Genomic DNA, 13,241 nt, shown 5'->3' with positions numbered 1-13,241 from the left:
TCCTGGCTACTCGGAAGGCTGAGGCGGAAGGATCGCTGGAGCCCAACAGGTCGAGGTTGTGGTGGCTGGGAGTGGCCACTGCACTCCAGTCTGGGCGACAGAGTGAGACTGCAACTCAAAAAAAAAAAAAAAAATAGGACGAGAGTAGGTCTTGCAGGGCCTTCTGGAGTTTATCCTCATAGCATTGTGGGGTTTTAAACAGCAAAAATAGACTGTCGATTTTTTTCTTCTAAGAGCATCCTGTTTAGAGGTGTGGCAGTGAAGGCTGAATGAGAGAGTATGAGATGACCTGTGGAAAATAAAGAATGAGAAGAGGACCCAAGGAATGGAGGCATCAGACTTTTTTTTTGAGTCTGGGTCTCTGTCATCCAGGCTGGAGTGCAGTGGCATTATCAAGACTTACCACAACCTTGACCTTCTGGGCTCAGGTGATCCTTCCGCCTCAGCCTCCTGAGTAGCCGGGACTACAGGCGCATTGCCACCATGCCCAGCCGATTTTATTGTTATTATTATTATTATTATTATTATTATTATTAGTGGAGACAGCTTCTCACTATGTTGTCCAGGCTAATCTGAAATTTCTGGCCTCAAGCAATCCTCCCAAAGTGCTGGGATTCCAGGTGTGAGCCACTGTGTGCAGCAAGAAACCCTTGAAAAGGAACTTAACAGTGATTTCACGTGCTGCCAAAAGGTCAAGGAAAACAAAACCTAATTTTTCCATTAAAGTTAGCAATGAGGTAATCTTTTGTTAAAATGAGAAATCCAGTTAACATTAGTATCTAAATACTTTCTTGGACAATTGATGAGATACTAACATTTTTGCCTGTTTTATATACCTTTAAATAAAGTAGGCACCCCTAATTTCAGATGACAGCCTGATCTCCATTTTTATGACCTTTAAAAAAATAATCATGACTGCCCATAAAAGAACAACCAAAATCTTTATTTACTGTCACAGACTCCAGCAATATCAACAGTATATCGAATCATTCTAGGAACACTGACAAGTTGGTTGAGGTTTCTCTGACAGACATGATTGAATGGTTACGATGTGACATGAAAATAAGGAGTCATTTAAGTCACCATGAAAGCATGAGCAGTTTTATACCAAGACTTGAATACAGCTATCCACATTTAATTTGGCATTGGTGACCTAATCAATTAAGATATCTTAGTGGGATGGAAAACACCTGTGCTTACAACAGAATTACCAGGAAAAGAAAGCTTTTCAGTCTTTATTGGACTTAGTTTGAAAAAGTCTCATATTTCAGTAATTATACCTGGGTTAGAAGTAACAAACAAGTCCACTTAAAAAGAATTTGTTGACTCAACTAACAGAATCATATGTGATTTAGGCACGGTTGGATTAGACCTGGTTTCCCCCAAACTGACTCTATACCATACCACCCAGTGACAGAAAAGAGCTGTTTACCATCATCAAAATACTTGTAAGCTGCTGACCTCACTCTGATTGGTCTATCTTGGGTCATGAGCCCACCTCTGGAATTACAGATAGCGACTGTTAAGACCAGTTAAGGGTTACCCCTAGAGCTGGGAGTGGGGTTCATAACCCCAAATGCATTACTTCCACACAATGGGTTACATGGAAGCCACAGAGACAACCAGCAATGTACCCTCCATCAACCTTCCAGTCCAAACAAAAATAGCCCCAGAAAGGAGAATTTGCATTTTATTTAAAACATCAGTATTAATACTTTATTTAAAAGTATGATCGGGAGCCAGGAGCAGTGGCTCGCGCATGTAAACCCAGCACTTTGAGAGGTGGAGTGGAGAGGATTGCCTGAGCCCAGGGGTTTGAGACCATCTTGGGCAACTTGACGAGACCCTGTCACTACAATAAATCAAAATATTTTCTGGGTGTGGAGGTACACACCTATAGTTCCAGCTATTTGGGAGGCTAGATCAGCTGAGCCACGGGCTTCAGTGCCCGTGAGTGTGCCACTACAGCCAGTCTGGGCGACAGAGTGAGACTCCTACTCAAAAAACCCCCAAAACCAAAAAAACTGGCCAGGCATTGTGGCTGACATCTGTAATTCCAATACTTAGGAAGACTGAGGTGGGAGGATTGAACCCAAAAGTTTAAGACTAGCATGGGTAACATAGCGAGAACTTCTCTCTATAAAAAAATTAGCTGGGTGTGGTGGCACACATCTGTAGCCCCAGCTACTCAAGAAGCTGAGGCCAGAGGATCACCTAAGCCAAGAAGGTCGAAGCTGTGGTGAGCCATGATTGTGTGCCACTGCACTCCAGCCTGGGTGACAAAGTGAGACTGACTCAAAAAATGAGAAGAATAGACAAAAGTAAGATCCTTTACAAATATTTTTTAAAGCATATCTTTAAATTTTAATGTATTTCCATGATCACTTTTGGTATAAGTGTTTCAATTTATAACACTGAGCTTTTAGAAAATCAGTGTTCAAAATGCATACATCATTTAGAAACTAAGTCATGAGTTGGAGTTGCTTTTTCCTGCAAAGTATTATCTTACAGCCTTGAGCTACTCAAAAGCTGAAAAGGTCATTTTTCCTAAGTGAAGTCTGGTTTTTGTTCAGTTTCAAATTTTTCAGAGATAATTTCTCAAGCTCTTTGGTGATAATATACAGGAAATGTCAATCGTCATAAAAAGCTTAATTCTAATGTCCAAGTAATAAAATGAGAGCTGAGCAACCACCTTGGGTCCCCTTCCACTCTGGGAGCTTTTCTGTCTTCTCAATAAATCCTGCTTTCTCAACTAAATAAACAAATAAGTAAATAAAAACAAGAGACAGAGCAGGACCAGAAGCCCAGGCTGGAGCAGAGATGGACAGAAGTCAGTGGATATGGAATGGGAGTTGGGGCCAGTTAAGGAGAACAGTAAGATCCTAGATGTTCTACATTTTCCAGGTTTGTTTTAATATCTCGAGGTCCTAGTTCCAAACAATTCAACACCATGAACTTCTGTATATGTTGTTGAAAATGTATGCATTTACCTGTAGTAACATTTTTATGTTACACTGTATATGAGTAGTTAATCTGCATGTTTTATTTACTAACAATAAGCCACACAAGGTATTTTGAAATCTATAGTACTGCCAAGAACAAAACACCAACAGGAAAGGAGAAGCCATTTGTGCTCCGTTGTTTCTGAATTTGGAAGATAAGGGCTGAGACCAAACATCATGTGCTCCCTTAGAAGGATCAAATCTAAAGATTGTTGTCCCAAAACAGTATGACTACCCCGGACTCAAGACTTGGAAAAACACTGCATTGCACAATAGAATAATAAACTGCCCAATAGTGCAGCCACTTGAAAATAAACATACAAGAGAGCAGGAGCATGAGTAACTTTACAATGAGTCAGAGAAACTGTTTGGGGGTTGGAGTACTGCATAATGCAAAGGTTCAGAGTTTCCAAAAACTGCTCTGTGAGTGATGAGGTACAGATGCATAAGTCATGCATGCAGAGGAGACTTCATTTATATTACTAAGTCTGCACTGTATCCACATGTAGCTGAATAAACTCAACTGAACACAGAATGTTAAGTTTCCAAGGTTTCTATATTTCTGGATTGTTTTAACCATAACTTAAGACATATTGGTGAGCAATGTGGTTTTTGTTTTGTTTTTGAAGACAGGAAAATATACTATACTGTATATGGGAACACCAGCTCTTGTTTTGCTCATCTTTATAATAAGTAAAACATAATTATGTCTAAATTATGATGAGGTAATTCTGTCAGTCACTGTTTAATAATTGATGTGTCTATATCATTGTGTTCATATAATATTAGTTAGAAAATTGAAAATCTAGCTGTGTGTTCTCTCGTTTTGGCCCATTTTCAATACAAGTTCCAACAGCAAATAAATTTACCATCTTGGGGCCAAAATGCTAGTTTAAGGACTTCGTGACTTCTGAGGTAACCAGTCTATAAGTTTCTAAAGGTTTCTAAACCTTTTATCCAAATATTATTGGAAGAAATACCATTCATCTTTGTAAACATAAAGTTATAATCTACTTGTTTTAGCAAACTAATAACACAAAACTCAAGTCAACTGTGACCAGATTGGCATACTTAAACTTTTGATCTCAGAAATAAGAATATTACAAAAATAAAATCCGGAACTCTATCATTTCAGGTCAAATTTGGGAGGAAACAGCTAAAACCATAGCTTGATAACTAACACCAATGATTAATTGCTTTTTCAACATGTGGATTATCTTGGTGCCAAAAAGTATGGAACAATTGCCTAACACATTGGAGAGTCCCTGATGTCAGTACTCATATTTTCTTTGGATTATACTAAGCAATTATGCTAAACTTTCTAATGACTGAGTAAATGGTATTGTGGCTTGAGGCACATTTTGATGAACTACAGTTGTACTTTTCAAAACCTAAAAGGTATATACATATAGAACTATATTATCTAAAATAAGACTCTTTTTTTTTTTTTGCCTTTATAGTGGATTTCAGAGGATTATAAATATCTATCATAAAACTTATAAATATGTTTACCATTGATAGTCATTACTTTAAACTACTTACCTTCCTGAAAAAATCAGTTGGTATAAACTCATCTTCAAATAAATGTTTAATTTATGTGATTCACTTGTGTTCCTAACACTTACTACTTCATACTCCATCCTCACATTCAGTTAACTTTATTGTATGTGTATCATTGGTGATGCTGGATAAGTCCTTCAAAACACACATAGAGTTAGCTTTAAGTTTTTACTTTAATTCCTATGTAATCCATCTATTATTTCTTTCATATCTTTTTACTATAATTGAGGTTATCTTAAGATTCTGAGCTTTAAAAGGAAAGTAACACAAGTTAGCTTAAATAAGGAATTTTTTGTGGTCTTAACTATGAGGACACACCATGTGGAAGAGCTACAAACCATCTGAAATGTTCTGTAGCTTCAGGGAAGCTAATGTGCTATGCCACTGATGTTAGAATTACACAAGAACACCGCTTTTTAGGGGAAAATTATTTTTATACTATCAAACTAGTCTTAATATTTAAGGTAAACACACCACATCACGTAAAACTGTGGACTATTGTAATGGTAATTCATTTAGACAGACATCAACACTATAGACTTCCTGAGATCTAAAAATAATTAACTAACATATGTCTTACCTATTTCACCAAAGAGCAAAACTAAGCAGCTATATTGAATATGAGAATTCGGAACACAAATTGAAATTGTATTTCCCAATTATCAGGATCCTCCTCAGATTTCTAAGCATCCTTAATGCTATTCATTAATTAATATCACACTAAGTGAAGCATTATTTTCCATATATATAATTTTTTGAGTTGGAGTCTCACTGTGTCGCCCAGGCTGGAGTGTGGTGATATGCTCACAGCCACTGCAGCCTCAACCTGTTGGGCTCAGGTGATCCTTCTGCTTCAGCCTTACAAGTAGCTGTAACTACAGGCACACAACACCACACCCAGTTAATATTTTTATTGATTGTAGAGATGAGGTCTCAAGTTGCCCAGGCTGGTCTCGAATCCCTGGGCTCAGGCAATCCTCTCATCTCTACCTCCCAAAGTGCTGAGATTACAGACATTAGGGCTTCCGCCAATATTTTGATTTTCAACTCAACCAAGTAGCACCTGCTCTCTCCTTCAAACTCTGAATAGGATGTTAGAGTTATATATAATATAATAATAAAGTTAGTGAATACAACGATAAAGTTAGCTTTTCCTATTAACAACGGAAAATTTGCATTCTACCTTACAAGTTAAATACTGCTACACGTCAAAATTCAAATTTCTCACTGTGCCCTAGGGGCACTTCTGGTTCCTGGAGATCTGGTTCCTACTTGCCTCTCATTTCATTTTTCCCTTTCCTCCTTCCTGTCCTCCACCCACACTGTTAGTCTGGGTCCTCATGCTCACCCAGCTCTGCCCCATCCCCCCAAATCCCCCACCCCCACATCCAAGCCCTCACACCTGCTGCTTCCTGGACCTGCAACACTTCCTTGCAGGCTCTCACAGGCCTGGCTCTGAATTCTTCAAGTCTCAGCATAAACATCTTTCTCCTTCCCTCCTTCTTTCCCATTTCTACATTCCAGGTACATTTTGTCATTTCACTCAATTTCCTCCACAGGATTTACCACAATCTAAAATTTATACGCGTGTGGCGTGTGTATATATATATAGGGTAAACACACCATACATATGTATGTTTGTTTTGTTTTGTTTGTTTTGTTTTTTTAAGTCAAGTTCTCATTTTGTCACCCAGGCTGGAGTGTAGTGGCATGAACATGGCTCACTGAAGCTCCCTCTTACTGGGCTCAGATGATTCTTCCCCCTCAGCCTCCTGAGTAGCTGAGACTACAGGAACATGCCACCACGCCTGGCTAACTTTTTAATTTTTTGTAGAGATGAAGTCTCACTAGGCTGCCTAGGCTGGTCTGAAACTCCTGGGCTCAAGCTATCCTGCCTTGGCCTCCCAAAATACTGGTATTACAGGTATGAGTCACTGTGCCCAGCTGAAATTATTTTGGTTATTGATTTATTTGCTTGCTCACTGTCCGTCTCCAACTCCAGAATGTAAGCTCTATGAGGGTAGGAATTTGGTCTAACTTGTCTTTGTATCCCTAGCACCTTGAGCAATGGTACATAGTAGGCACTTAGTATTTGCTCAGTGAAGAAATAAACTCACAGGACATTTTTAATTGGCTTTTATTTATATATTATTGATTGATTTTGAGTTGGAGTCTCACTCTGTCACCCAGGTTGGAGTGCAGTGGTATGCTCACAGCCACCGCAGACTCGACCTGCTGGGGTCAGGCAATCCTCCTGCCTCAGCCTTCCAAGTAACTGGAACTACAGGCACGTACCATCACACCCAGCTAATTTTTTGATTTATTGTAGAAATGAGGTCACGCTAAGTTGCCCAGGCTGGTCTTGTGCTCCTGGACTCAGGCAATGCTCTCGCCTCAGCCTCCCAAAATGCTGAGGTTACAGGTGTGAGCCACCATGCTCAGCTTAATTTGCATTTAATAAGCACCAACAATATTTTGTGTTTTTAGAGGAAGAAATTAAAGGTGTTCATGTTTTTTATGGGAAAGTTACTTTTTTTAAGAGACAGGATCTCGCTATGTTGCTTTAGAGTACAGTGGCTATTCACAGGCATGATCATAGGGCACTGTAGCCCCACATCCCTGGGCTCAAGCAATCCTCCCACCTCAGCCTCCTGAATAGCTGGGACTATAGGTGCATACCACTCTGCCTGGTTGGGAATGAGACTTTTGTTACACTGTAAGAGCATTGTAAAATTAATACCTTTTCCCAAAACTGCTTAGTAGATTTAAAACAGGAGTGAAAAAAGATTTTCTTTCTTTTCTTTTTTTTTTTAAGTAGAGATGGGATTTCACCATGTTGTCCAAGCTGGTCACAAGCTCCTGGGCTCAAGCAATCCTACCACCTTCACCTCCCAAAGCAAGTTTTATTTTTCAGCAAGGATCACTATTGCAGAAATATACAAAAGGTCATACACTAATTTTAAAAAGCACCAGTCATTTGCAAAAACAAGCATGAAGGAGTGGAACTCTTTTCAAAAAGCTGACCCCAAAAAAGACAAGCAGGCACCAAAAGCGAAGCAATTAAATAGAAGTATGTATACCAATATATAAGATGTTTTCACTTATTTTAACAAATTATTTTAAAAGATAGAGGATAGAGTATGTTACATTGCTGAGTTTCACTCTTAGCCTCTATCCATCACAAACTAATTAAACTTTTGTTGAACTTATTATTGGCCTGATAAACTTAAGCAAAGTCTTGGATCTCTATTAGAAGACAGAGGTTCCCCATCTTTGATACAAAAGACAATTTTTTTTAACTCTTACAATGTAAGCAGGGAACTGTTCCTGAAACTTAACCTCAACTTTTTCTAAAACTGTGAGTGCCTTTCTTGTAAATGTATCCCAAGAAACTCACACTAAAGTGTTAGACTGTATTGACAACAAATGTTTCAGAAATAGATAAAACATTATTTAAATTAGAACTCTAGTGGCAATATTTACAAAATACTTTCTGAAAAATATCTTTTTACTTTAAGATAGCTACATGATATAAATGTGCCCTAAAGGTAATGAAACTGATTTTCAGCTGACATCCCTTGATGTTCAATTTGACAGCTTGAGTTTTCAATGCCTCTAAGATATTCATATTCAGGTAGAATGAAAGTCCAGCAACCAGTCCCTTGATTTATAGACACATCTCACATTATATTTATTTCAGTTTGACCCTGTAATGGAGGGTAGAAGTGAACCATTTTAGAAAAGAGTCTATATATATTAAAGATAATAGAACTTTTAAAATAGAACGTGAGGCCAGGAGTGGTGGCTCACACCTGTAATCCCAACACTTTAGGAGGCCGAGGCAGGCAGATTGCTTAATCCCAGGAGTTTGAAACCAGCCTGGACAACATAGTAAAACCTTGTCTCTACAAAAAATAAGAAACTTAGCTGGACATGATGGCACACACCTATAGTCCCAGCTACTCAGGAGGAAGAGGTGGAAGGATCAACTGATTCCAGAAGGTCAAGGCTGCTGTAAGTGTGATCATTGTGATCAGGCCACTGAACTCCAGCCTGGGCAACAGAGTAAGACCCTGACTCAAAAAAAAAAAAAAAAAAAATAGAATTTGAGAAAGTCCTTGTGTAATAAAATTAATATAACTTTAACAATGGAACTTGACAAAGTTCTTTCACATTCATTCTTGGGAGTAACGGGTGCAGGGGAGAGATAGCTGAATTTGGAAGTCATTCTGAGATTAAGTGGACTTGATTTAGAGACTGGTACTAGTATGTGAGAGATTATTGGAGATGGCTCTTGGCTCTAATTTGTGTAGCAGGGTGTACTATGGGCAAGACGGGAACTAGAGGAAGCATCTCAGACTTGTGAAGGATAGAAATGAGATCAGTTTCACAGCCTGAGTTTTCAATTCAGGTAGAATGAAAGTCCAGCAACCAGAAGGCGTGGAACTTAGAAAAAAAGACCATGGATTGTTTTATATGTAACCTATGTAATAATCATTTATATTTATAAGATATAAAATATTACTGTTATATAATAAATGACATAAATCAGTTACTAAGTTAATTTTTTTTAATGATTTATTATTGGGGCCCATAATCTATATATCATGGCCTGGGCTCCTAATATCTTTAACAGAAGTTCTCAATTATTAATTAATGATCATCTCCAGGTTACAGATACCTTGAATGGAAACTGTCTCATCCATAACCAAAAAGGCTTTGTGTTGATTTTACAGCTTGCAGCTTCATTAAGAAATCTTTTGTTCCAGTTAAGCTACCACTTCCTGTAATCACTTTATTTTCTCTCCTCTGAGTTTCCATCTGGAATGTCCTATGAAAATGGGAATGTTCCAAATTTTTTAATAAACCTTCTTGCCTTAAGGGAATTCTCCATTGTGCTCTGTATTAGGTGTTTTTTGCTACACAACAAATTACCTCCAATACACTTCACAACTCAAACAGTGGTTGATGGCATTTAGTTGCTCATTGGACTGAGGTTCTCAGTTCCTCACTAGCTGTTGGCTAGAGACTATTCTCAGATCTTTGCCAGATGTGCTCTCCTAAATGACAACTTGCTTTATCAAAGAGTACTAGCCAATAGTTTAATAGAGAGTCTGCTAGCAATACAGAAGTCACAATCTTTTACAGCCTAATCTCAGAAATGAAATTCTATCAGCTTTGCCTTATTCTGTTGGCTAACACAAGTCACTGGTCTAACCCACACTCCAAAGAGATCACACAAAGGCAGGTAAATCCGGAGACGAGATCATTGAGGTCATCTTAGAAGTTTGCCTACTATATCACTAATATTTACCAGGCTACACTATCACAACAAAGGGAGGCATTCCCAATAAATGCTAATTTTTCTGTTAAAGTTATGTGATGATATACAAGCCTTGTACTTTTGCTCTTCTCTTGCATTTACAACACTCGTTTTACAAACATTTATGAAGTGACTACTAATGGACAAGGCACTTTGTTAGGTCCTGGGAATATCGCGGTAAAAGACATACTTGCCCTTAAATAAGTTACCATCTTACTGGCGATATGGGTAACAAACATACAGTACTGTGTTAAGTTCTATGCTAAAGAAATGAACACATTCCATTTGCTTGGGGGGGCAGAAAGGAGCATCACTTAACAAGGTGGGCTACCCAGGAAGGCTTCAGAAAGGACGCACTAACTCCAAGCTGAGTCTCTAAATCTTAAAAGGGGAAGTAAGAATGAGGGAGGAAAGAGTGTGTTATTGTTACCTCAAAGGGCGGAGAAGGAAGGGGATTTATTTGTTTTGTTTTGTTTTGTTTTGTTTTGTTTTCAAAGCACAGGGCACACTGGAAAATACTGGACAAATAGCAAGAGGTGAGATGGGTCATGAATTGAATGCCAGTCTGAGGGATTTGGGTTTTATCCAAGGACAGAATTTTATTTTGATGGAGATAAACTCCTTTTCCTGGCCTGTTACTGGGAAAAGTGGTTCCCAGGCACCGAAACAGTCAAAGCTGATGGCAGGATCATCCGGTAGGGGGAAGCAGCGGCCTGGCAAACACTGTTCTGGCTACCGCTTGGTCCACCGACTCGGGACGGTGGCCGGTACCTCTCGGTCTCTTCGAGCGCATTGGCCTCCACTCGGGGTCTGCCTAGCGGCCAGCGCACCATCAGCGCCAGCCTCCGAGAGCGGAACCCGGGCGGTGCCGCAGACGTCGCGAGATTTCCCGCGAGCGGCGGCCCGACCCGGAGCGTCCCGTCGCCCGGCAACCGTGCCTGGTCGACCGAGGAGCCCGGCGCCGGCGAAGCTGACCAAACCGGAGTGACGGAACCTCCTCGTCGGGCGAGCGGTGAGGTGCCCTGAGCGCGAAAGCGTGGGAACCTAGGAGAGCCTAGACCCACGTTTCTCGAACTTGCCTGCCGGCGGGACTTTCCTGGAAACGCTTGCTGGGATGCGGCTCCCTGGGCCCTGTCTTTGGACATCTAGAATTTCTAGAAAAGAGTGTGGAGTTCTGTATGTTTAATACACGGCAGCTGGCGAGAATGAGAATCGGCTCTCGAGGCGGGAGCTGCCGGTGAGGGTGGTCGCGGGGCTGGAAGCGAGACCGGTGGGCGTGGATCTGCGTTTGAAAGGATTTTCACAAGCCTGAGGGCTGGAGACAGTGACTTAACGCAGCGGTCCCCAAACTTTTTGGCGTCAGGGACTGGCTTCGTGGAACACAATTTTCCACGGACGGAAGAGAAGGGATCATCAGGCGTCAGATTCTCCCAAGGAGCGCACAACCTAGATCCCTCGCCTGCGCGGTTCACAATTAGGGGGTCGTGCTCCTGTGAGAATCTAATGATGGCGCTGATCTGACCAAAGACGGTGGTCCACTGGCCCGCATCACCCCTCCTACCGTGCAGCCCGGTTCCTAACAGGCCACGGACTGGTACCAGTCCACGGCCCGTGGGTTGGAGACCCCTGGTTTAGAGCATCTGGAAGCCAATGAACTTGTGACTCGCGAAGTGGAAACACGGCTAGAAACTAAACATTGGCACCAAGTGGCCGCGGCATCTCGCCGGGGCCAGCGGAGATGAAAGTCAAGGGTCGGCCAGGCGCGGTGGCTCAAACCCGTAATCCCAGCACTGTGGGAGGCCGAGGCGAGAGGGTTGCCTGAGCCCACGGGTTCGAAAACAGCCTGGGCAACTTGGCGAGACCTCATCGCTACAATAAATGACAAAATTCACCGGGGCATGGTAGAGAGCGCCTGTAGTTCCAGCTACTTGGAAGGCTGAGGTGAAGGATCGCCTGACCCAACGAGTCAACGCTGGGGTGACCGTGAGCTTGCCACTGCACTCCGGAGTGGGGGGGGGGGGGCAGGGGGGAGAGGGAGAGAGGGAGAGGGAGGGAAAGGGAGAGAGAGAGAAACCAAGGTCCGTGAAAATGATTTCCAGAGAGAGAGAGAGAAACAAAGGGTCCATGAAAATGATTTCCAGATCCTGAAAAGTGGTTCTAAATTGTCCCCACTGGACATCTGAGGAGAGATCCCAGCAAGTGGAGCCCCAAGATAACAGAGGTAGCAAGTAGGAGGAAGTTTTGCAAAAGTAGTTACATTGCCCAAGATGGTCTCAAACTCGTAGGCTCAAGTGATTCTCCTGCCTTGGCCTCCCGAAGTGCTGGGATTCAGGAATAAGGCACTGCATCTAGCCAAAATTAATATTATTTTAATAAGATGAACTGTGGTGTTTTGATAACACTAGACCCTCTCTTGTGGACTGCCACGGTGCAAATTCTTTTGAGTTAACGTTTGTGTTGTGGGTTAATTCAGTTCTCTTCTTTTCCACATTAAACCCCCTGGAAAGTTTTCCTATAACTTGTTGGTGAGATCCATTGTCCTTCTCTTGGTTTAATAAATACTTCATTTGCATGTAAAGTTTGCCTCTTTCCTTTTCTTTCTTATTTTTTTTATTTTTTTGGAGTCGAAATCTCAAAACTGTCGCCCAGCCTGGAGTGCAGAGGCACGATCATGGTTCACTGCAGCCTCAAGCTCCTGGGCTCAGATGGTCCTTCCACCTCAGCCTCCCAAGAAGCTGGGACTACAGGCTTGTGCCACCATACCCAGCTAATTTTGTTTATTTATTTATTTTGGTAGAGAGAAGGTCTCACTATGTTGCCTAGACTGGTCTCAAACTCCTGGGTTCAAGCAATCTTCCCGCCTCAGCCTTCCAATGTGCTATGATTACAGACATGAGCCACTGGCCTTTCCTTTTCTAATTATCTGAGGTCATTAATTTTTTCTATGCAAACACCAATTTGTATACTGAAACCTAGAGACAGAATTCATTTGTAGTAAAAGAGTTAAAAATATGCCATCGCAAAATATGCTGCTCTGACATATTCACTATTTTGAGTTAAAAGCACTTGAAAAACAGCAAGTAAAGAAGGTCACTCGGACCTTTATTCTGTTTCTTGAAAGCAGGAGGTGAAATTCCTATGTTAAAGATTCTCTTCTCATACTAGAAGGAAACTATCATTCTTATCATCAAGGACTCCAAGTTGAGGCCAAGGGAAATCTGGACACACAAACATTTTTAGACAAACGCTTATCTTCCTGATTATCTTACCAATTACCCTAGCCCAAAGCCCTCTGCCTTGTCACAATTTTCACAATTTACTATGTTTTGTCTAGTTCAATATGTAAGAGTACAACT

Source organism: Carlito syrichta, unplaced genomic scaffold, assembly GCF_000164805.1.
Source record: "Carlito syrichta isolate Samal-C Ts95f unplaced genomic scaffold, Tarsius_syrichta-2.0.1 Scaffold316389, whole genome shotgun sequence".
Taxonomy (NCBI): domain Eukaryota; kingdom Metazoa; phylum Chordata; class Mammalia; order Primates; family Tarsiidae; genus Carlito; species Carlito syrichta.
The sequence above is the reverse complement of the archived record's forward strand: the minus strand, read 5'-3'. Positions refer to the sequence as shown.